This window comes from Pteropus medius, unplaced genomic scaffold (genome assembly GCF_902729225.1).
Source record: "Pteropus medius unplaced genomic scaffold, Ma_sr-lr_union100, whole genome shotgun sequence".
In the NCBI taxonomy this organism is placed as follows: Eukaryota; Metazoa; Chordata; class Mammalia; order Chiroptera; family Pteropodidae; genus Pteropus; species Pteropus medius.
In genome coordinates, this window is record NW_024347731.1 from 106,538 (window position 1) to 129,811 (window position 23,274).

The 23,274-nt window shown below is 41.0% G+C and overlaps 1 protein-coding gene across 2 annotated transcripts in view; it reads left to right on the forward strand.

Moving 5' to 3' along the window:
- The first annotated feature begins 1,163 nt into the window (after positions 1-1,163).
- Positions 1,164-23,274, forward strand: part of NIM1K (NIM1 serine/threonine protein kinase) — a 45,685-nt gene continuing 23,574 nt past the window's right edge. Inside the window, exon 1 of one of the 2 annotated variants that reach the window (XM_039877069.1) lies at positions 1,164-2,317. The gene's annotated coding sequence lies outside the window, so the exon portion shown is untranslated. Of the gene's footprint in view, positions 2,318-16,401; positions 16,468-23,274 lie in introns of those variants that run through there. The other variant, XM_039877070.1, reaches the window with a different exon arrangement.

A 23,274-nucleotide genomic window follows, 5' to 3' on the forward strand; every position in this document is an offset into this window, starting at 1 on the left:
ATAATGAAAAACATTTAATTCTGGTGTACTTTCTTATAGTCATATGTATCACATTTATATCATTCTGTTTTGTAACTTTTCACTTAATATGTTGAAAATATTTCCCCATACTATTCAAAATGAAATTTTACCTCTATATACTGTTACATTGTAATCAACCTATTGTTGAATGGCCCTTTGTAGTAGAAAACAAGCTGCTTTTTTTAAGCGAAGGGACTTGAATGTAAAGTCAGTCCTATGGGGGTGGGGGACCCAAGAGAAGAGGAAACAAAGTTCTGATTTGAAAAGTAGCAGGCCCTAGCAGCATGGCTGCAAGAGCAATGAGGGTGTGGGGGGCTCCTGGAATGGAATGTAGCCAATAGACTTTAGAAATGGTTTCTGAAGTTGAGTTTTAAGTTTTCTTTTCCTGCAATAGTCTTTGGTAACCTTTTAAGCCCCTAGAATCTAGCATCAGCTTTGCTCTGGTGCTCTATAGAGGCCTATGACAGAGTCTACAGTGGGTTGGGTTTTTGAGTCTCTTAGTTTCTAAGCAGTTTCCTTATGACATCCTGTGTATTATCATGTTTAGAATTCAAAAAGTATTTGACATTACTTTTTAAGTATGCAGAGTTTTATCCAGTATTTTAATGCTTTAGAGACAAAACATAATGGTTGTACTATTTTAAAGATGAGTTTTTTTTTTAAATTCTCTTGTCTTTTGAGGAGAGGGCCTCCCTTTAAAGACAAATCTTTCTCCCAGAGAACCCTTATCCTACATAAGTAGACAACCACTCTCAAACCAAGAAAGTAATCACTCCAGGTTCTCTTGGTTTCTTGCGGTGCTCAATGGCCAGTCTGTGGAGCTGTCCAAGGTTTTATTTCTTGCCCTTCCTGTTCCTGGCCCCTTTAATCATACAAAGAAGCAACAGAGGGTAATAAAGAAGAAACCTGACTCTGAAGTCAAACTGACTGGGTTTGAATCTCAGCTCCCCATTGGACTGCTGTGTGACCTTGAGCAAGTCAAATAAGCTTTCTGGTGCTCAGTTTCTTCATCTGTCAAAATGGGGATGGGAAAAACAGCACCTAACATAAGGTTATTTTGAAGACTTAATCAGTCATTTATTTTTTTGTGTGAAGATTTAATCAGTAACATGACCATGTGCCTGGCAAAGAGAAAAAAAAAAAATCTTTGGATTCCCTAATTTCTATCATAAAAGGATTTTAAACTTAGGTTATTTCTCTCCTCAACACTTTTGCTTTTGTAAATATTGCCCTGGCAATCAAATACAGGATCAGGCAGCTTGAGGAGGTGGAAAGAGTGCTCACTGAGCTGTGACTTAGGGTGCCTAGTCTTGTCTCTGCCATTAACCAGCTGTGTGACCCTTGCTGCGTTAACTGACTTCTCTGACCTCAGTTTCCTCCTCTGTAAAATGAAAGATTTGAACTTCAATAAATATCTCTATGCTTTAAGAGTCTATGAATTGCATTCCCAGCTCTACACTCAATTTAATGACTTGGCTTCTTTGTTTATAACCTGGAAAACTATTTAGCACCTACCAGTAGCCGGAGGATCAACTGGGGAGTAAGCAGATCAGGAATCCACTACCTAAGTGGCACCGAAGGAACCCGGCCTAAGTATATGACGAATCCGCGCAGGGGGTGACTTTAGCACTTCTTTCTGCAGAACCTAGGCCCCGACAGACTCACCCGAAGGAGCTACCACGGTGGTTTTCTGGAAACTTCCCTTGTGTTTGGGAGAATTCCTGGGTCGTGATCTCCCAAAGACACGAAAATCTTTGATCAAGACGCTGGAGCGGCTCAGTTGGAGGCGCGAGTTGATGGGAGCTGTGTCAGCCCTCTTTAGGCTGTGTAGCCGCTTCCCATCCAAGCTCTAGGAGGGGTCCTCTCTGCGGCAGGGCCACCCGCCCCCTCCTCGAGTGTCTGCGATGAGTGTCCCCGCGCCGCGCGACCTCCTCCCTACCGCCTCTCTCTTCTGGCTGCCATAGAAACCGGCCTACTAGGTCTAGGCCGGCGCCTCATGGCCCGACCCGCCCCAGGTCCCCCATCCTCCTGGCCAGCCCCCCGCTCCGGATTGGTCCTTCGGGAAACGCTGCGAGGCTCCTAGGTCCCAGCTGCGAGGCCCGGGCCGGGGCCGGCGGGCGGGGTTTGCCGCGGCCGCTGTCAGGTCAGCAGCTCTTGACAGCTCCGGGAGCCTCTGGCGCTAACCCCGGGCCGCGACCCCCACGCACCTCCCGCGCTGGAGGCCGCTCCAGCACCCATCACCCAAGCGTCTGGCGGGGCGCCACGCGGCGGAGCCCGAGCCGGGCTCGCCGGGAAGGTGAGTGAGGGCCGCAGGGCTCGCAGCCAACACCTCCACTGACCCGCGCTTTTTTCTCCATCAGGCTGCAGACCTGGGGGGTTGGGGAGGTCGCCTCTCCTCCCTGCGACCCCAGGGGCAGAGGGTGACATATTCTCGGCGGAGGTTTGGATGAGTTGGGGTCAGGAGAAGGTTAGCAGTTCTTGGGGGCGTCTCCTTCCCAAGCTCATCCGCGCGCCCGAGGAGAAGGCGTTAGCGCGGGAGGCGAGGGTGTGCTCGAGAGTGTGGCCCGTGCTGTGTACTGTGTGGCGCCCACGGGTAGGTGCGTGTGTGTCTCCGCGCCCGGGTCTGTGCGGGCACCCGTGTCTGAGTGCGTGCCACACGAGAGCGGAGGAGGGCAGCCTAGCGCCTTCCCTGGCGCACACCTGGTGCGCGAGACCGGAGCCCCAAGGCGCCAGACCAAATCTGCATAACTGGGGCTGAGGACCTTGAGTGACCCAGGCTGGCAGTGGAGGGAAATGACAGCCAAGGACTGTGGCCCAGGGAATGAAACCTCCCACCACTCCCTACACCACGACTCTCCCTAAAGAAAGATGTTTCTTTGGAAAGATTGTACAAGTAAGGAAGAACCTCGTCTCCTCTTCCCGGACGTCCCTTCTGCAATAGTAGAAGCTCCAGGACCCGGGGATAACGACCAGGAAAAGAATGCAACAGAGTCTTTAAAAGGCTTGCTGATCAGCTTTTGTGTGCCTGACACAACATCTGGGCAGATGGAGAGATCAAGACAACAGATAAAGCGCTCTTAGCCCTAATAGGGGCAGCTAAAATTCCGCCATCTCCCGCCCACCCTCCCTCCCTGCGTACCGCACCCCGCGCGTGGCCACATCCCATACAGCACCCCCCACACTTTCATCCTCCTGAGTTTAGTAGACAGGAGGAATTTCTGTTAGACCCACCCTCCCCCAAACCCTATTCCTCGTCTCGTTTCAAAATGAGAGCGAATGAACCACATTCTAAACTCTTACCGGTGCCATTCAGACAAGTTTGGAAATTAAATCGCGTTTGCACCAGAGGCCACGGAATCCAAAGGGGAACCAAACAAAACCAGACCAAAAAATTTCGTCCAAATTAAGTCAAGATTTCAAAGGGGAATCTAAAACTAGTATTTGTTTATGGCAATATGGTGTTTTTGTTTATTTTTATTTTTTCGAAAAATATGTATCGCTCAAGCTTGCATCGTCAGTATTCAACGTGATTCACAGAAGCGCTTCAAAAGATGGTTTCTGTTAGTGTTGCAAAAGCACTTCTAATTTGGGTTGCCATGGTAACTGAAAAAGTCGCCCTGCACTGTTGAGCCGCTGCCTGGCTGGAACCAAGAACTGTTCTTGAGATCGCCTCAAGTCCCCTCATGTCGCCATGGTAATAATAATTGGGCTCATAAAATATTGTTTCATTTTTTAAGTACTAAACGCCCAAGCCATGTTGTTTTTTTAAATTTTATTTTTTCACAGTTTGCTATTTGTAAAATAGATCTCTCAGACAACTGAAAGTAAACACTGCCCTCCAGCCAACTAGTCCTGCTGGCCCAGCTCTCTTCCCACTGCTCACAGCACTAAGGGAGAAGGAAGGAGGGTGTTTGATGGTCAAGGAATCCTGGCCTGCCACCAGATCTCCCTTTCCATTTAGCATTTAAATTTGGAATCCTAATTAGCTTTCTAATTAGAAGATGGGCGAATGTGGGTGGGAGGTCCCAGAATGAGGTTAATGGGGAAAGAGCTAAGGCCAGCTCTCCATGGGCTAGTGTTTTGTGTGCTGTTGAATTTGCCTAGTTAAAGCCCTCATGAGTTTATTTTTGGCTTGACCACTGTTAAGCCGTAAGTTTGGAAAAACCTTCAGAGAGGCCTTCTGTGTTAGGAAAAAATGTGGATTGGATATTTAGCTGAGGAATGTGCTTTTTTTCCTAATAACTAACCTGCATTTAAAATAAAGGCAGGTTTGTATGAAATTTAAATTTCCAGGTAATAACTACAGATAGACCATAGAGCCTTCAATGCTCTTGGTTAACCTTAGGTTTTCAGTTAAAATGGATTAATTTGCGGGGGAAGCAATGGCACCATTCATATGTTTTAAATAGAAAACATTGGTACCTCTGAAGAACCGCTTTTCTTTACACATCCACAATTCCTGAGCAATGAATCCTATAAATCAGTTTTATACATTGATAACATATGATTGAAAAGTTTAAAAGAAGAAAAGATTTTGTCTTACTAGGTTAATATTTTCAGCCAAATAGTTTCATTTTGAGAAAGTTAAAAATTAATATATTGTGAAATCTAACTTCATTCTTTGAATCTCATTATAGTATTTCTCTAGGGAAAAAGAGCCCTAATTCATGGGCTGATTTTCTTTCAGTTATTGAAAGGACAAACTTTATAAAATTAGTCTCATTCTATTGTTGTCATTTCCTATTGTCATTCTAAAAAAAGTTCTCTAGAATTGAAGTTTTAAATTTCAAGAGAAGAAAAAATATTCAAATTACTTATAAAGACAATAGTCTACAATTTGAATTAAGCAGATCTGAGTTCTTAAATTATTTTCTCTCAAGAACTTCAAAGATAGTTCAGTCATTATTTTACAGCATCTCAAAGAATATTCACCAATTTTACAGGTGGGCAAGTTGCATTCAAAAGACTGTCATTTGAGCTAACTACTTAGAAAATTAAGAGACAAAAATACATGCGTATCCACCAGGACTTGGAGAGTATTGAGGTGAGAATAGAGATAGGGTGGGGATGACGGGAAGAATTTAAGATTAGAGAGAAAAATAAAGTTGTAGGGAAAAGGAGTCAGAAGTGAGGAGAAAACTCACAGATCAAGGGAAAGCGTAAAAGAGAAAAAGTCCAGTATAAAGAGAGTTGCACAGAAAAAAGAAAGGAAGGAAGGAAAGGAAGGAAAGAAGGGAGGGGAGGAGGGAGGGAGGGGAGGGAGGAAGGAAGGAAGGAAGGAAGGAAGGAAGGAAGGGAAGGGAAGGAAGGAAGGAAGGAAGGAAGGAAGGAAGGAAGGAAGGAAGGAAGGAAGGAAGGAAGGAAAACACCCAAGTTGGAGAAAAGGACGCTAAAAAGAACTCTGCTCTTATCTTTCATAAAGAACAGAGAACTTGATGGTTGATCAGAAAGCCCCAGTATTCCATTTAGCAAAATCCTCTGACTTGGGAGGCCTGAGTGGCAGATGGAAATGAATTCCACCTCACTGCCTCACATCACAGTGCTGTGGGCTGAGGCAGCTTTCCCATTTCAGACCTGCCACCAGGCCTTCTTCCCAATTCTGAAACCTCCAAGAAAGCTTTCTACATCTCTGTTCATCAGGACCATGTAGTTGAGATAATTTGTTGACACAGTTGATTATGTAATTGCGTTTTGTTTTGCTTTTAATGGTAAGTTTTTATTTTTTTAAGTTTCTTAAATTGTTATCAAAGTAATTCATTCATCTAATTTTATGAATTAGAGCATATTGAAAGATTCTAACAAAAACGACAGTTCCCCTCCTCGGATACAATTGCTCTCTGCTCTTAGCTGTTGGATTACTCACCACCCTCTTTCCAAGTAATTTGCTTATATGGCTGGTCCTTGACCTACCAATTTTAGACAGGATCTATGTACTTTCTCTTATTATGGGGAGAATATAACTTTCTTGCTCTATCCCCTCCAACTTTCCTCCTTTAATTTAATTTAATTTAATTTAATTATTTTTTTCCCTCCCTTTATTTTTGTAATATAGCCAGTGGAAGGAAATCAGCCAGTGCACTGTTAGCATGACCCTTTATTTGAAGATGCCAAATATAGGAAAGCTCCTGGGAGTGTCTGACTTGGGGCTAAATGTTTCTTAGGACTTTTCCAGAGCAGCCAAAATTCTGCTAGTTTCAGAAGAAGTTGGTCAAGGTTGGCTTCTTGACTAACTATGGGAAGAGAGAGGAATTGTTCTTGCAGATTAGTAGCCGTTGTTGGGGGTATTTTGGATTTTGTACAGGGAACTAAGGAAAAAGAGTCCGGGGCAAAGTCTTGTGCTAGGATGGTGAAGAGGAACAGCTGCCATGAGCAGGGCTTGTACACGTCTCACTGGAAAGTTCTGTCCTACAGTGCCTTTCACAAGTGATATCACAAGTTTAATAAAATCAATGTCGAGTTTGCATTATGACTGTGCAATTATTGTTCACTGCAGGGCCAGGTCGTGAACTATGAACGTATTTTTTTTTCGTTGGAGAAAAAAATTATTTTTTATTTGTTTAATTTTTAGGCACCTATTGCTGTTTCTTTTCAACTATTCTAACAGCTCTGTAAAACATCTCTCCTTGGTATTTTCCCCACAATGAAATGCATCGAACAGTCATTAGTTGCTTCCCCATGCCACCCCAGCCCCCTAAAATGTAGCTCTCAGTTCCGCAGCCTGAAGCAGTTCTGTTCTAGCACTAACACGCACACTGGCATTCTGAGATTTCCCTACACATCCCTTCTGTGCTGATGCTGTTCTCCCTGTTCTCTTATTTCCCTCTCTTTTGGTTTACACCTTCATTTTACAGAGCATCCACTTTGGTAGCTTCTTAAGAAAGGTTATGGGAAGTAGTTTTGATACCTTGCATGTCTGAAAATGCCTTTATTTCACTATCACACTTAATTGATGGTTTGGCAGGACATAAGATTCTAGGCCGGAAATTAATCCTGCAGATTTCTCAAGTCAATGGTTCATTGTTTTTTAGCTTCCAGTATTGCTGAAAGTTCAATGCCATTCTGATTCTTGATTTTTGGTATGAAATCTGTGTTTTCCCTCTGGAACCCTGTAGGATTCTCTCATTGTTTATGAAATTTCACTAAATATGGAATAACTTTCTCCGGATTATGTTCACCTACCTAGCGGGCCCTAGAAACTTGTGTTCTACACTCCTGGAGAATTAATGATGTAGCCATACTTAGAAAATTATTCCATTTTATTGGTTACTTTTCTTGGTCACATATCTATTATTGTTGATTGCATCAACTCGGGACTTTGAGCTTTCAATAATTTCTTTGCTGCCCTTTGTTGGCCTACTTTGATGTCCCCAGTCTCTTTCCAGTGCTCTGACCTGATTTGACTCTTCCACAATACGTGGCAGTCACCAGCCTGCTTCACTCACACAGGACATGTGTGGTCAGAAATAGCCACTTAGCAACATTTTCAAGGTTTTGGAAATACATGCCTCCTGAGAGCACTGCATATAACCTTGAGACAAATTTTTATGTTAGTAAGTTTGTGTTCTGTCATGTTGCATATGCTAGAAAATTTACTATCTTCCGGGGAAGCAGAGATGTTGTTGGGAGAAGTGCGGGCTGGGTGGCTGGCTTTGGATGGAGAGATTTAAAAGGTGATTTAGGTGAAGAGAAGTATTTCTGTCTTGCCTAAACTCAGGCTTCCTTAAGCGTCACCCTCTCTGTAAAGCACATTACATCCATGTGAGAACCATTCTGTGTGGTTTGGTGATGGCAGTCTGTCAAGGAAAGTAAAAGAAATTTACCAAAGCCTAAGCAATTGAGTGGGTTAATATCCACAGAAAACAGGATGTGACATTTTTAAAGATTATAGAGAGCAGTGCTAAGTAACTAAACTCTTGGCTTAAACCTGTTTGTCTCATTTCTTGAATATTCAGTGAGAGTTGCAAATTGGTGGCTTAAAGCCTTTTGTGCAATGCTAGATTATTTGGCGAAAGTTAGAACAGATACAAAGATTCAAATACAGAATCTTAGTTCCATCCTTAGCTAATAAAATATACTCTGATCATATTTGATTATGAAAAGTTTTAAAAAGCCTTTTGAACTTTTCTGGACTTCAAATTTATACAAATATCCCTTGGACATAATCAACAGTATGAGGTCTTGAGCTCCTGTAGGTCATGGGTATGAATTTTCCCGCCCTTGATATTACCTCGAATTCAATGGTATGTTAAAAAATTCCACATTTCACTTTCCGTTTCTATGACTTATACATTTCCTTGCCTTAGTGCTTACTTATCACAGAGGCAAATTCCCCTCAGGAAGTCTTCTCTGAACGTCCACAACTCCTGGGATGTTCTCTGGGTGACCACCTTCCTGTGCATATCTCTAGCCTAGTGCTTTGTACGTTATATTTAAATGATCTGTTTCCGTATCTGCTTTGCCCCACCAGCTGATGGTTTAGTCAGATCTACATGGCTCTTGGGAAGCACCTCGGACCATTGGCATAAAGTAGACAGGCACTTAAAAATATTTGTGGAACTGGACATTTCATCTTGACATGGAGGCGTATTCTGTAGTGGACTGAGAGGGTAGCAACCTCACATTGCTTAGGCAAGAAAGTAGGAAAGAATGATCTCATTCAGCTTCCTTTCTAGCAACATTCATTCAATGGAGATTGCCTGTGTCGTGTACAGCTCCGCTCAGGAGGCCAGGAGAAGCAGCAGCACCTGCTGTGTCTGAAGTACAGGCTCCGAGGCCAGATGGGCCTGAACTGGTAATCAGACTAATGCTTGTTGCCTGCACAACTTCGGACAAGTTACCCAGTCCTTCTCAAATTTAATTTCTTCACCCGAAAAATGAGGGTAATTGTAGATACCTTTCAGGGCCATTGTAAGGATTGAAGAAAATATGTATAAATTAACTAGAACAAAATAAGGATAGCTATTCTAAGTTAAAAATGCTTTTGGCTGCAAATAATAAAACAACCTTTCTACTTAGCTAAAAGAAATTTACTTTCTTGCAGAAGAAGAGGTCTAGATAGGTATATTAGTCAGTTCAGGCTGCCATAACAAAAATCCCATAGACTGAGGTGCTTAAACAATAGAAATTAATTTCTCGCAGTTCTGAGGCTGGAAGTCTGAGATCAGGGTATCGGCATGATTGGTTGGGATGAGAGCACTCTTTCTGACTTATAGATGGCTACTTTTTTGCTGTGTCCTCACATGGCACAGGGAGAGGGGGTGGGGAAGGAGAGAGAGAAAGAGAGAGAGGAAGAGAGAGATAGAAGAAGAGGGAGAAGTGGGGGCAGGGAGAGAGAGAATGCTAGCTCTCTGGTCTTTTCTTATAAGAGCACTAATCCCATTTTGAGGGTGCCACCTTCATGACCTAAGCTAATCTAAATCTAATTACACCCAAAGACTCCATCTCCAAATACCATTGCATTTGGAGTTAGGGCTTCAACCTATGAATTTTGGGGAGGGACACAATTCATATATAATTAGAGGTAATTGGTAGCTTTGTTTTAGCTGCCATCAGAGCCCCTAGTTTATTCCTGTCTTTATGCTCTTCCTTTTACTCTCTTCTTTATTACTTCATGGTCTTTAGGTGGCTACTATGCCTCCAGACAAGTTTCATACAGGAAGAAAAGAGAAAGGAGCCGTTTTTGTTGCAACTGTCCCATTTATCAGGAAGCACAAGTATTAGAAACCTCTCCTTAAAGTGTCATTGTCCAGATCTGTGGCTGCTGGCCAGACCTGGCTGTGAGGGAGAAAGAGAAGTTGGGGTTCCCAGCCTTGATAGCAGAGGATGGCGAGGAAGGGAGAAGACAGTTAGTGAACATGCTGAGTGAGCCAGCCTACAACGTCTGCCACACTATCACTTATTGATAGGGTGACCATATGTCCCATTTTGTCAGGGACAGCCCTGGTTTACACCTGTCGTCCCAGTGTTATTATTATTAGTACCCCCTTCTACTCTGAAAAGTGTCTTGGTTTGAATGACAAATTCTATATGTTCACCCTACTTAATGAGCACTTGCTATTTATTGTAAGCTCTTATTAAATGCTACTTGTTAATAAGGTAGCTAGAATACAACTGTAAGATAAATAACAAGCCAAGATTACATGGGGTGAATACCTGTATGGCAGCAGAGGTGCTGGGTTTATAGGAGAGAGAAATGAGTGTAAACTGACAAATGAGTTGGGTCACTTGGTTTGGATGGCAAGAGAGAAGGGATTTCGTAAACGGTGTGGAAGATCAGCATGATATAAGCAGTGTGCTAGGTGAGTTGGAGGGAAGAAAGACTGACAAGGAAGGAAAAGACTTGTTTTAGTACAAGTTACGAGCTATTTTACAGTGTTCAATAGCCTAACGACATATCTGGTCCAAAAAGGAGAGTGGCAACGAGGCTTAACTCACCTGTTCCTGGGTTTGTGTCCTGAGATGTTCTGATGTCACTTCACAGGTCTAATAGTTTCGACACAGTCTACTGTTGGTTGTTCTTCAAGTCCACCCTTTCCACTCCCATGTTTGCTGTTACCTCCTTTCTAAAATACATCTCTGATGTTTCGTAGAATTATTTCCTTATTGCTTTTGTTTTTGAAATCAAAGACTTAGAATCTAGATAACTTGTCTGATATACAGTGAGTGCTAAATTAAAGTAGCTTTTAGAACACTTTCATTGTTACATTGAATAAAATGCCAACAATACTATGCTAACACCAACTCAAACAATGGCTGTTTCCAAATGTCCTTCAAAAGAGCTGTTTGCGGTTTACAGCTTTATATTACAGCACCTTTCATATGTTATGTTTGAATTCTTTTTCTAAACAGTTATTTATTTGGCACCTACCATATCATAGGACTAGATGCTGGGGAATGTTGGGGATATAGAAATAGATAAGGAGCAGAGGTCAGTCTAGAGAGGCCAAACATAATTAGAATATGAACTGATAGACTATCAAGATATGTGCAGAGCTCAGCGGGAGTACTAAGGATGGAGCACCTACCTCTGGGTGAATGTGTGTGTTGTGTGCTGTCGAGTCGGTTCTGACTCCTGGGGACCCTGTGAATGAGTGATGTCCACAGTGTCCTGTCCTCAACAGCCCTGCTCAGCTCCTGCAGGCTCATGTCTATTGCTTCTTTTATGGAGTTAATCTATTCCATAGTAGATTAGAGTTGGTCTTCCACTTTTCCTGCTGCCTTCTATTTCCCCAGCATTATTGTCATTTCCAAAGAACCCCAACTTCTCATGACGTGCCCCAAGTAGGACGTCATTTTGTCTCCAGCAATGTTTCAGGCTTAATTTGCTCTAATATCCACTTGTTTGTCTTCCTGGTGGTCTAGGATATCCGCAGAGCTCTCCTCCAACATCATGTTTCAAATGAATCATTTTTTTTTTTTTCCTATCAGCCCTCTTTAATGTCCACCTTTGGTATCTGTACATGGTAATCAGGAATACAAGGTCGTAAATGATCTTAGCCTTGATTTCTAATGACACGTCTTTGCTCTTGGTGATCTTTCCTAATTCTTGCATTGCTGCCTTCTTGAGTTTCAGCCTTCTTTGGAGGAATAGAGAGATGAAAACATCAAGAAGGTTCTATTTCAGTAGGGTCTTGAAGGCTGAAGGAGACAAGGAGCAAGTGTGTTCCAGTTAGGGCGAGCTGTGTGTGTAAAGCTACCCGGGTGTGAAAGGATATTTTTGATGGGAAGGTAAACTTCAGGAATAAATTACAAAATTGATTCAGATCTCAGAAGTTTCCTTCAGGGCTGGATATTTAACTGAGAGTCTTTGAGAGGAAAGGGACTAGGGATGCCTTGGAACCCTGGGTAAACACTAATTCTCTAGTGTCCTAGAGGTGGGATTTAATTCCGTGCTAATTAGTGTTGGTCTTGGCTCCCCTGGGGGAAGTGTAAACATAAAGAAGGTCAGGAGCAGGGAGAAGGGCAAAGGCAAGTGCATGGGTGTGTATATTTGCAGAACCGTTTTGGAAGAATTGAGAAGTGCAAAGAAGGTCTTGAAAATAGTGCAGGGATTATTTATCATACTTTAAAATAAAGCAAATTCTGCTAGAGGCTAATAACGTCTTACACCCTAAAAATAAAATCAGAGGGAAATGAAGTCTTTTTAACTCTTACTGTGATCATTTTAACCTTGGTAGCCTTCCAAAGGGAAGCCATAATTGGATTGTTTTTATTGTCTGTGGGCTGGAACAAATACTGGTCTGTAAACATTCTGATGCTTATAATTCAAATAGCCTCCTTAGGAATGTCTACCCATATTTGAGGTGTGTTTCATTGAAAACCTTAGAATGCTGTACAAAAGCAGTGGGGCAACTCATCAGAACTTTTTCAGCCCGAGGTGCTCTGATTAGGGCCACTTGAAGTAAACCTGCCTTGTTTGGGGATAGAATACTTGAAAGAATTTTTGTTTTCGTTGTTTGGTCGTGTTGTTAAATTTTTGCCTTTTCTTCATCATCATAGAACAAATGTTTGTGGGGTTTTTTCCCCCAGCCAGAGAAGGATGTTTACGACAGAAATATCTATTTCTGTGTCTTCTAAGATCCACACTACCTTTTAAAATATCTGTACAATTTAAGTCAGTGCAGCTAACATTTATGGATTCCTCTTGAGTACTGGGTGCTCAGAATCCTGAAATTAATAAGATTGAAGACCTGCTCCATAGAAACCCACCTTCCAATAGGGAGGACAAATAGGTATACAAGTAACCCAAACACCAGACAGAATTTGAAGATGTTAAAGGAAAACACAAAGTTCATGGGGGAAATACCAGAGGAAGAGCTGAGTTCTGGTTGGAGTAAAGGGAAGGGAAGGATAGAGAAGGAAGGGAAGAGAATTTAAACTAAATTTGAATAATAAGTAGAATTTCAACCACTAGATAATTAAAATAAGAAAAATAGTGGAATTAATATTTCGTAAAACAAAAATTTAAAATAATTTTTGTGTTTACCCATTTTAATTCTAAAAATAAACCCGTTTTAATTCATTTAATCTTTCATCTCTTCCATAAGCAAGCCTTGAGTACCTGTGATGTGCCAGGCACTCTCTGGAGATAGAGACAAAGAGACCATCCTCCCTGTGCTCAGAACCCTCATTGTCTAGACAGGTAGACAGAGATGTGCATACAAACAACATCAACAGAGGGGTGCACCAAATACTCCAAGAGCATCGCGGACTTAAGAGAGTCAAAGAAGGTTTCACAGAGGCATAGTTTTGAAGTTTCACTGAGGAACAGGTCAAGGAAAACAGTCCATGGAGAAGAAATGCCATGTGCAAAGGCATAGGAGCATGAAGCAGCATAGGATGCGTATGGGACCTCAAGTATTTTGATATGTCTCAATTGTAAGATTGTAGGGGAAGAAAAGTTTTCCTTTACCCTCTTAGGGTTCCTGGCTGAATCTGAAAATTAAACAAAGACCGATTAACAGGAGAAAAGCATACAAATTGATTTAATAGAAGTTTCACGTGACAAGGGAGCCTTCATAAGGAAACGAAGACCCAAAGAAACAGACCTGAGTATTTTATACTAGGTCGATGAAGAGCAGACAGTTGTAGAGGCATACAACAGGTTAGAGAGCATGAGATTAATGTAATAAACTGGGGAAAACTTAGCAAGCCCTGCTTGTTGGGTTTCTTCTTGCTGCCCCTTTGCCATCAGAGATAAGGATGCTCTTTCTCTCCAGGTATAGGAAGAGCACCTCTCACCTGAGGGTTTTATAACGTGATGCGGGGAAGAAGGGTGAGGGTAGAAGGAAGTCAGAGTTACCCTCCTGCTTAAAATATTCAATATACTAACATGCCATAGTATCCTGATGAACCCCATCAGGACATATGGACGGGAGCAAGTGAGAGCAGGGGAAATAAGAAATGAAGCTAGAAATAAAATCAAGAATCAAATCTTGAAGAGCTTTCTAGACTATGCAATGGAGATTGGATTTTATCCTATAATCATTTTAATGAAGAATTTTAAGCAGGGTAGTAATATCTACATTTTAGGAAGATCCTGTAGGAGGTTTTCTGGAGAATAAAGTCGAGCTGGGCAAGACAGGAAGGAGGAAAGCCCATTAAAAGGCTTTTTTGGCCAACTAGGCATAGGTTGGAATGAAGACCTTTAGAGGCCATGACTCCCCATCATCCCCCACATGCAACTCAGAATTTAAGCAAAGCTAACCATAAACCGAGTCTAGTCAAACGCATGTTCTGAGTTTTCTTACACTGGTTGTTGAAATGCATTGAAAAAAATCAAATACCAAAATATTTAAGACTTTTATTGCCTCTTCTCTTTGGTATCTTTAGTCTGCTGGTGCCCTAAAACACGTGCATCTCTAACTGTGGTGGGGTCCAGCCCTGCCCCTGTAGAGGCAGTGGTAGGGATGATGGGTTAAAGGATTGAGGTGGTCCTGAAGCGGGGGGGGATCGACAGGACTGGGTGGGGGAAGAGAGAAGCCTGGGATGGCGTCTAGATTTCTGACATGGTTGGCAGGTAGCGGTCACACACTGCCTTTGGGTTTCCATGAGTCATCATTCCTGACCTTTGGGAGATGCCCTGCCCAGGCAGGCAGGCCTCTAGCATCTGTTTCCCCTGCAGAGTCCTCAGTCCAGGCTCCAATGGGTATTTTAAAACGCCCTCATCTGAGAGCCCCAAATAAATCCCTCACAGACTTTAAAATCCTGAGGACCAGATTCAGCCTCTGACATAACCACAGCTGCAGTACAGCTCTGTCATGAGGCTCCTGACACAACCATGCCTCAGGATAGGAGGGCTGAGCAGGGGCCACCATTCCTTTCTCTCATCTCTTGTCCTCCCTGGGGGAATGATTCCTCCATGCGAAGGTGACCTAATCCCCTTACTCACTCTGGGACCGTGACTCAGTGACAAAAGGAGAAGATGCAGCCTGATAGAAACGGCTTTCTCCCGACATCACGCATAATTAAACAACTGCCAGCCCCAGATCCATCTGGGAACAAAGCTCCCGGCAAAAGCTAGATATATTTTTGGGATCATTCCTGAATGTTCAGAAACATCAAGGATGCAGTTGAGAAGAGAATTTTCCCTTTGATCTTGGGCATAGTGTTCATTATACTGTTTTCTTCAGAATTCCCAAAGACCTAACTTCAAGAGAAACAAACAAAAACAAACTCAGAGTACGTACCAGCTATATTCTCAAATAGAGCTTCAGCACCCTCTGCATGTCTTTCTAGGATATTGGTCCCCGTAAGTGCCATTTATTCTCATCACCAGTATATGAGCATCCATTTCTCACTGGGAATGTATTCTATAGTCAACTGGTGACTGTGTCACCACTTCAGCCACTTGACTTATATGGTGCCAGATTTCATTCATTTCTAAGTCATCCCCTCTCTGGAATCAAAGCTTTGGAAAATCTCAGCTTTGGAGGGCTGGATGAGGCCATCTCAGGCAGGCGGGCTACTTTATTGTACCAGGGATGAGTCACTTTTACATACATGGTCATCAAGGACAGGCCCCAGTCCCCAGATATTGGTGGAGAAAAATGTATATTTTTAGCCCTTAAGCCAAGAAAATCTCTGTTGAATTTATAAATAGTCAAAATAGCAACAAGGACAAAGACACACACGGAGTGTCCAGGGCAACGTGTGATAGAGCTCCTTGAATTCTCCATCTCCACCCCAATTTCATAACCCCCTTTCTGTCAACAGAACTTTCCCTGCACTTTGCAGATATCTTTCCTTATATATGCATAGATCTGCACTTAAATGAATAGTGACTATTATCATGAAGCTCTCAGAAATATGCCCATTTCATAGACTTCATGGTTGTTCCCCAACACACCCCTTATCTTCTTTATCATTATGAATAATTTACAAATTCAAACTAAAGTAGTATAGGGTTGGGGAGGCGGGGAGTAGGCTGAGAATCACAGCAGGAACCTTCTTGCATACTTCTGAATCTTTGTGTGTTCTGCTGAGATCTTTTTGCAGTTTTCTGCATTTAAATAATTTCTAGTCTCTAGAGCTCACGCTTTGCTCATGAACTGCCCTGTGAGATGAGAGAGATCATCATTATCTACTTTCACTGGCATCCTTGGGGAAATATTTTTCAGCCAGAAATATTGGGTCAATTAGCAAGCACCATGGAACAGTATGTAATTCTCAGAACTGGCTCCGAAAGCCTCCTGGCTCCCTGGCGGGCAACACTTAAACTGCCTCTCCAACATTGTGTAATCACTTCTTCTTCAATCAGCCCCAGATCAGTTCCGCTCTGGGGAAGAAAGAGGCTCTAATTACATTTGCCTTTCCCTTTGTCAGTCGCGAAGGTCCTCTGTGCAGATGCCAGTGCCCGGCAGTTCTTGGAGCCGCAAAGGCGCAGCCAGACACGGGAAGACCTTTCCTCTTATTTAGAGAGCGGTCTATTTTGCTTTTCCAAGCCAGGTAGGCCTGCGTGATCTTTGACTTCATAACTCATGTTCTTTAATGATTTATATCATTAGTAGGCTCCCTTCAGTTGGAAGGCCAGTTTGATATTGACATATTTTCTCTTCACGTAAAGTCAAGAATGACTGCTCGTATCTACGTGATTTATGAATTTCCTGTCTCCCCAGAGGTTATACATAAAGATGAATATTTATTTGATTTAAAAAGCAACTTACTCTTTGATCCTGGTACACATATAGGTATAAACCTATAAAGAAATGAAAAATACTCCTTGTTACCATTTTCTTTCCTAAGAGCATTTTAAAATGTAGAGATGCTGCATTTTTTTTTTTTTTTTAATATATATATGAACTAAATTGCTCTTTTCTGAAGGCCTTAGGAATGATTTCCTGTGAGGTGAGTTGAAGAAATGACCTTTATGGAAACCAGGGAGTTTGTCTCTGTGTTTGCTCCTAGCTGGTCCTAAGCCAGCCCTCTATGAATTTTGAATTGTTGTTTGTGACAACAGAAGAAGGAAAAGCCTCCGCAGCTGAGACTTTGAATATGGTGACCGTGGAGATAAAAGGGCTGCTTTTTTTCCCTCTGGGATACAAGATTTGAGTTAAAATGTGAATGAATGGTGTCTAGAGATCAAAGCATTTATGCAATAAAGATATCAGAGATTGGGTAGAAGATAGGAAATGTTGGTACTTAATCAATAAAGGCTTTTGGAGGAGGCGAACAAGGACAACGTGTTTAGGGAGACATGGGCAAGTCCTGCAGCCTCTCTGGGCCTTTGTCTCCTAACTCATCCAGTGAAGAGGTGGGAGGAGAGGAGAGCTGAAGTGTCTTCTATTTTTGACATCCCACGATTGTGTAAGTCTTTGTTCTAGCCATTTTGGACAGTTTGGGCAAAGATCAGTAGGCAAGATCTAACTAAAAGTCTGAAAGGGGTGATAGCTGTTAAGAATGTGAGCTGGATGGGAAGCGTGAGGATGTGAATGGCAGAAACGGAACATGAATGGTCTGGAATTAAAAGGTTCTATTTAATCCAAAATCATAGTCAAGTTAGGAGGAAAAAGATTTGGAGGCAGCTGGCTGGGTAGTTTGCATTAAGTGAATATTTTCTAGTGTAACATTTCAATTCCTTTAGTTATTTTAAATGCATTTTAACAGCTTTACTGAGATATAATTCAAATACCATACAATTCACTCATTTAAAGTATACAATCCAGCGTCTCTTAGTACATTCACGGTTATGAGTATTTTAGAATATTTTCATTACCCTAGAAAGAAATGCTACTCTGCTTAGCCAGTATTTCCAACTGTGCCCCGACAAACCCCTCAGTCAACCACTAATCTATTTTCTATTTATATAGATTTGCCTATTTTGAACGTTTCATCTAAATGGAATCATACAATATATGGCCCTTTGTGACTAGTTTCTTTCACTTGGCATAATATTTACCAGGTTTATCCACGTTTAGCATATATCAATACTTCATTTCTTTTTATTGAGGAATAATATTCTATCATATGGATATACCACATGTTATTTATCCATCGAGCAGTTTATGGTTACTTGAGTTGTTTCTGCTTTTTAGCTATTATGAATTATGCTTCTATGAACATTTGCATATAAATTTTTGTGTGAACATGTATTTTCATTTCTCTTAGGTATATATCTAAGAGTGGAATTACAGTGTTGCATGATAACTATATTCAACTGTTTTCAAAACTGACAGATTGTTTTTCAAAGTGTTGCACCATTTTAAATTCCTACCAGCAGTGTATGAAGATTTTAGTTTTTCCAAATCTTGGCTAACACTTGTTATTATCTGTCTTTTTGATTCTAGCCATCCTGGTGGGTGTGAAATGGTCTGTCATTTAGTTTTGCATTCCCCGATGGCTAATGATGTCAAGCATCTTCGCATGTGTTTATTGGCCATTTCTGTATTTTCTTTGGTGTCTATTCAGGTCCTTTGCCCATATTTAAATTGGGTTATTTATGTTCTTATTATGAGTTGTTTTGTTTATAGTCCCTTATCAGATACATGATTTGCAAAAATGATTTACCATCCTGTAGGTTGTCTTTTCACTTTCTTGGTGGTGTCCTTTGAAGCGTAACTATTTTAGATTGATAGTGTCCAGTTTATTTTTTCTTTGGTTGCTTGTACTTTTGGTGTCACATCTAAGACATTATTGCCTAACCCAAGGTTGTAAAGATGCGTATGTTTTCTTCTAAGAGCTTCATAGTCTTAGCTCTTACATTTGGGTCTTTGATGCATTTTGAATTAACTTTTGTTTATGGTGCGAGGTAGGGATCTAACTTTATTCTTCTGCATGTGGATAGCCCTTTAATTATTTTCTAACTATGTATTTCTACTTATTTTCCGAGTGGTTGCTCTAAGGGTTTAAAATATATATTTTAACTTATCAGAATCTAGTTTAGAGTTATACTAACTTAATTCTAGTGATATCTAGAAACTTTACTCTTTTACTACTCCATTCTCTCCTCTCTTTTTTTTTGTGCTATTATTGTTATAATTATTCTATTTCTGTATGTTAAAAATATAACATTGTTATAATTATTACTTTACATAATTTTCTGTCTTTTAAAGAAGTTGAGAGAAGAAAGAATAGCAGGTACAGATAGACTTGGGTTATTGTAAGGCTTGTGAGTGCGGAATGCTCTTTGTTTTGATCATCACTATATCCTCTGCACCTACAACAGTGTTTGTCACATAGTTGGTGCTTAGTTAATATGTAAATAAAAGAATAATGGTCACGATACAGATAATAAGTAAACTCCCAGAGAGGGAGTCCCAGTAAAATGTGGAGATGAATAATGAAGAGATTGAGAGAATAAGGTTATGTGAGTGTGATGAGGTTGGGAGAGAGGTAATAATAATCATAATGAAAAGTAAGAAAAGAGTGCCTTTCTCATTCAATGTCTTATCTATCTTATGCCTAGCACAGTGATGGCATGTAGTAGATGCTCGCTAAATGGTGAATGAATGACTGAAGCATCCCATGGCTGGTGTAGATTTTGGAGGACAAGAAAGAGAGTTTCAGTGTTAGAAGTCTCTGTGCTCCCCACATGGACACAACTTCTGCCTCGTTTCAGTGTTCGTGGCTCTACACCGGTGCTTCTGTTTTGTTTTGTTTTATTTTGTTTTGTTTTGTTTTGTTTTGTTTTGCCTCGTATCCCACATCCCCTCTGGACTGTCAGCTCCCTTTGTGTGATCCGAGTGGGATGTGCAATCACTGAAGGATGAGAAGAAGTACAAGCCTACTGGTTAGGACTGAGCAGAGAGAAGACAGGATAAATTTATCGTTAACCAAGTTGATAGGGTGGACGGTGGGCAGTGAGAAAAGGAAGGTGAAAACTATTGGTGATAGACTGAGGCAACTGAGAGAAAACCTGTGATATTCTACATTTATTTATGCATTCATTCACCCAATAATACATTCACTGAAAGCCTACCTGAAACTAGGCTAGAGACGCATATAGCAAAGTGTTCAACTTTCCTTATGCCAAATATTAAATCCTAGACGTAAAAAATTACTTGGTTGTTGTAAAAACATTCTGGAAATAACTACATAGCCCACTGTATTTCTGGAAATAACTACATTTCCACTGTATTGGTTAAGATGCCTGAGGCTGGAGCCTCCCTGACTGGGCTCCAATCCCAGCTGGAGTCGCCTACCTCCCCATGCTCATTAAAGCTCCCTTTTCTGTAAATTGAGGTTTTAGTACCTACCTCCCAGAACTCTCGTAAGGATTAAATAGTTATTACACATCAAGCACGCAGAATAGTGCCTACCATGTAGTATCTACTACATAAGAGCTAGCTGTTATTATTGATATAATAATTATTATTCAAAGAACCAGAATTGTTAGTTGAGATTATCTAGTAAATTTCAATAACATTTTAAATTTCCCATTTTCCTTACTACCTAGCTCCCTGGACCTCTTCTTAGTAGCAGCCATTTATGTATGTATAGATATTTATTTATTTTACAGGTTAAGCCATTAAAAAACAACAACTCTTTTTATGTATATTTGTTTCATTTTGTTAAATGATTACCGTGGCAAAGAGTTGTTTTCTACCTTTGTAAAACCAGCTTCACTCCAGAGGTTACTAGAACAGAAAGGGGTCCCCCAGATGGATAATTCCGAGGGCAGGAAAGCAGGTTTTTTTTCTTTGAAATTAGGTCGATATGAATGAATTCCTGCCTGAAATTTTAAAGCTGCAGCAGATCAATGGAATGAGGAATCAAAGGCACCAAAGGTGTTGTTTCTAATGTAAATGTATGAGCCATTCAAAATGCTGGTTGAAGACTGTGCTTAGTTGGCTTTAGCATGTAAAAGAGCAACATCAAGGAAGAGTCTTTCTGAGGCTTAAAGAAAATCTTTAGAAAAGTACAGTAGAAAGGTCGAATGTTTATTTCTATCACTGAATGCAAGACCTTCCCTCTCCACCTCCATCAAAGTGCTCCATAACCCACTTGCCTTGTTTGGACCCCTGAAGTACAATTCACTTGTACGATTAAGATTTGTCTTGCTGTAGAGCTGCAGGCCTCGTCCAGTCAATTTTCTTAGTAAAAACATAGAATATACGTCAAACAGTGAACATGAGTACTTGTTGATCTCAGCCTCAGATCACCTAGGTTAAGCCATGCACGCACAGTGAGTGTCCAGGACATTGAGGCCTCAATGACCCCATCACGTGGTGAAGGAGGTGATAGCACATAATAGTTGTTGAATAAATGTTTGCTAAATAAATGAATGATGGTGGTGATGGTGAACTGAAAATAAATTGATCAGAAATAAGAGTTTCATCTAGATCTTTTACCCTGAATGATCCCAAACAAGTCTTTTAACTGGATCATTCCATGCCTCAGTTTCCATGGATTTAAAAGAGAGTGTGTATTGATTACAATGTAATTGGTGGTTTGGGGAGTAAAATAGAACTATGTAATTCAAAATAATTACACCAAAGCCTCCTACTGCCCAACTCACCTGGTTACAGTAAGGAGCGGGGAAGCAATCTAAATACCACATTGCACAGCTGCTCAGCCCACTTTCATACTGGTCATTAGGAAAACGAGCACTTATTCTTACTTGGCCTGAGGTTCTTTCCAGTGTGTGATGCTAACTGAAGAACAAATAACACCATAGGTATGCAATTACATGATTATTTATTCCCATTGACTATCCACAGTAAGAGGAAGAGATAGCGTACATAAGTAGAATAATCACATTACATATCATCCAAACAAGGATACTTTGAGTGTGAAAAAGGGACTTATAATATTAATTAAATCAGACAGTCTTAGATAAACTAGAATGTAAGGTCATATGCCTTCTGCTCCAAAATTCCACTTGTGTTTTTAGCTAATTTACTTATATGAATGTTCTACAGTTACTCTCTCCTTATTTTGTCTGATTCACTACAGGTCTTAGTGACCTGTACACATTCTCCTGAATCTGCTGACTTAACATATTTTATTTCTACTAACAAAACTTTATACCTTTCCTTCCTCTAAAACAATAGATTTTTACCTCTACCCCTGCCCATTCAATATCATAGGGTGTTGACATCTCAGCTGTCAGTACCCATTAGACTAGCTGTATTTTTGGTGGAAAAGAGCCAGGTCTTTTATATATTTTTTCAACAAATATTTAATTGAGCAGCTATTGTGTGCCAGGAACTATAGAGCTATGGGTATATAGTCCATTCTATAATTTGTCTGTTGGTTTTCTTAATGCTATCTTTTGATATTCAGAAATTTTTTATTCTGATGAGGTTGAATGTCAATTTTTTCCCCTTTTATGGTTTGTGCTATTTGTATCCAACCCCCCCAAAATTTGACCTACTTCAAGGTCCTGGAGAGAGCCTCTTACTTATACTTCTAGAAATATTATGGTTCTAGGTTTTATGGTTAAGTCAATGATTCATCGCAAAATAATTTTTATGCATGGTGTGAGATAAAGATTGAAGTTCAGCTTTTATCCACACAGCTATCCAGTTGATTTAGTATAATTTGGTTTTTGTTTTTTGTTTTTAAAAAAAGCATTCCCTTTCCTCATTGAACTGGCTCGGTTCCTTGACAGAAAATCAATTGATCATATGTATCCGTGGGTCAATTTTTGGGATCTTTATTTGATCCTTTGATTGACTGGTCTATCTTTACCCACTGTCTTGATTTCTGTAGCTCTTAGAAATATAGTCTAAATAAGTCACATATGATCACTACCCTTAAGGAATGAACAATTTGATGAGAGAGACAGCTTCAGGTAAAAGTCATAATTGTACAAAGAGTTGGAGAAAAATCACAGCTAGCCACAGATGTTGGAATTACAAAAGAGAACTCTCACCTGGTTTATAGTGGGTGGGTGAGGAAGATTCCTGAAAGAGATAACACCTAAAGTGATCCTTAGGGGATCAGTAGGAGTTTGCAAAAGTTAGAAGCAGGCCTGGTGCCCTCAAGTAAGAGTGAGGATACCAGTGAGCCTGGAGTGGAGTGAGTGGGGAGATTGGAGGAGATGACATCAAAGAGGAAGGGGACATACTGGAAAGAGCCTTGAAGCCCATTTCAAGAGTCTTGGCTTTTACTCTGAATGATATGAAAAGCCATCAAAGGGTTTTGAGTAGAGAAGTGGCGTAATCTGACTTGTTTTAGAAGGATCTCCCTGGATGCTCTGTTTGAAACAGACTGTGTTGGGAGCTGCCCGGGGGCAGGAAACGACAGAAGCCCTGAGACAAGCTATAGAAACTGTAACTCTAATCAAAACCTGACGGTGGCTTGGACTCAATG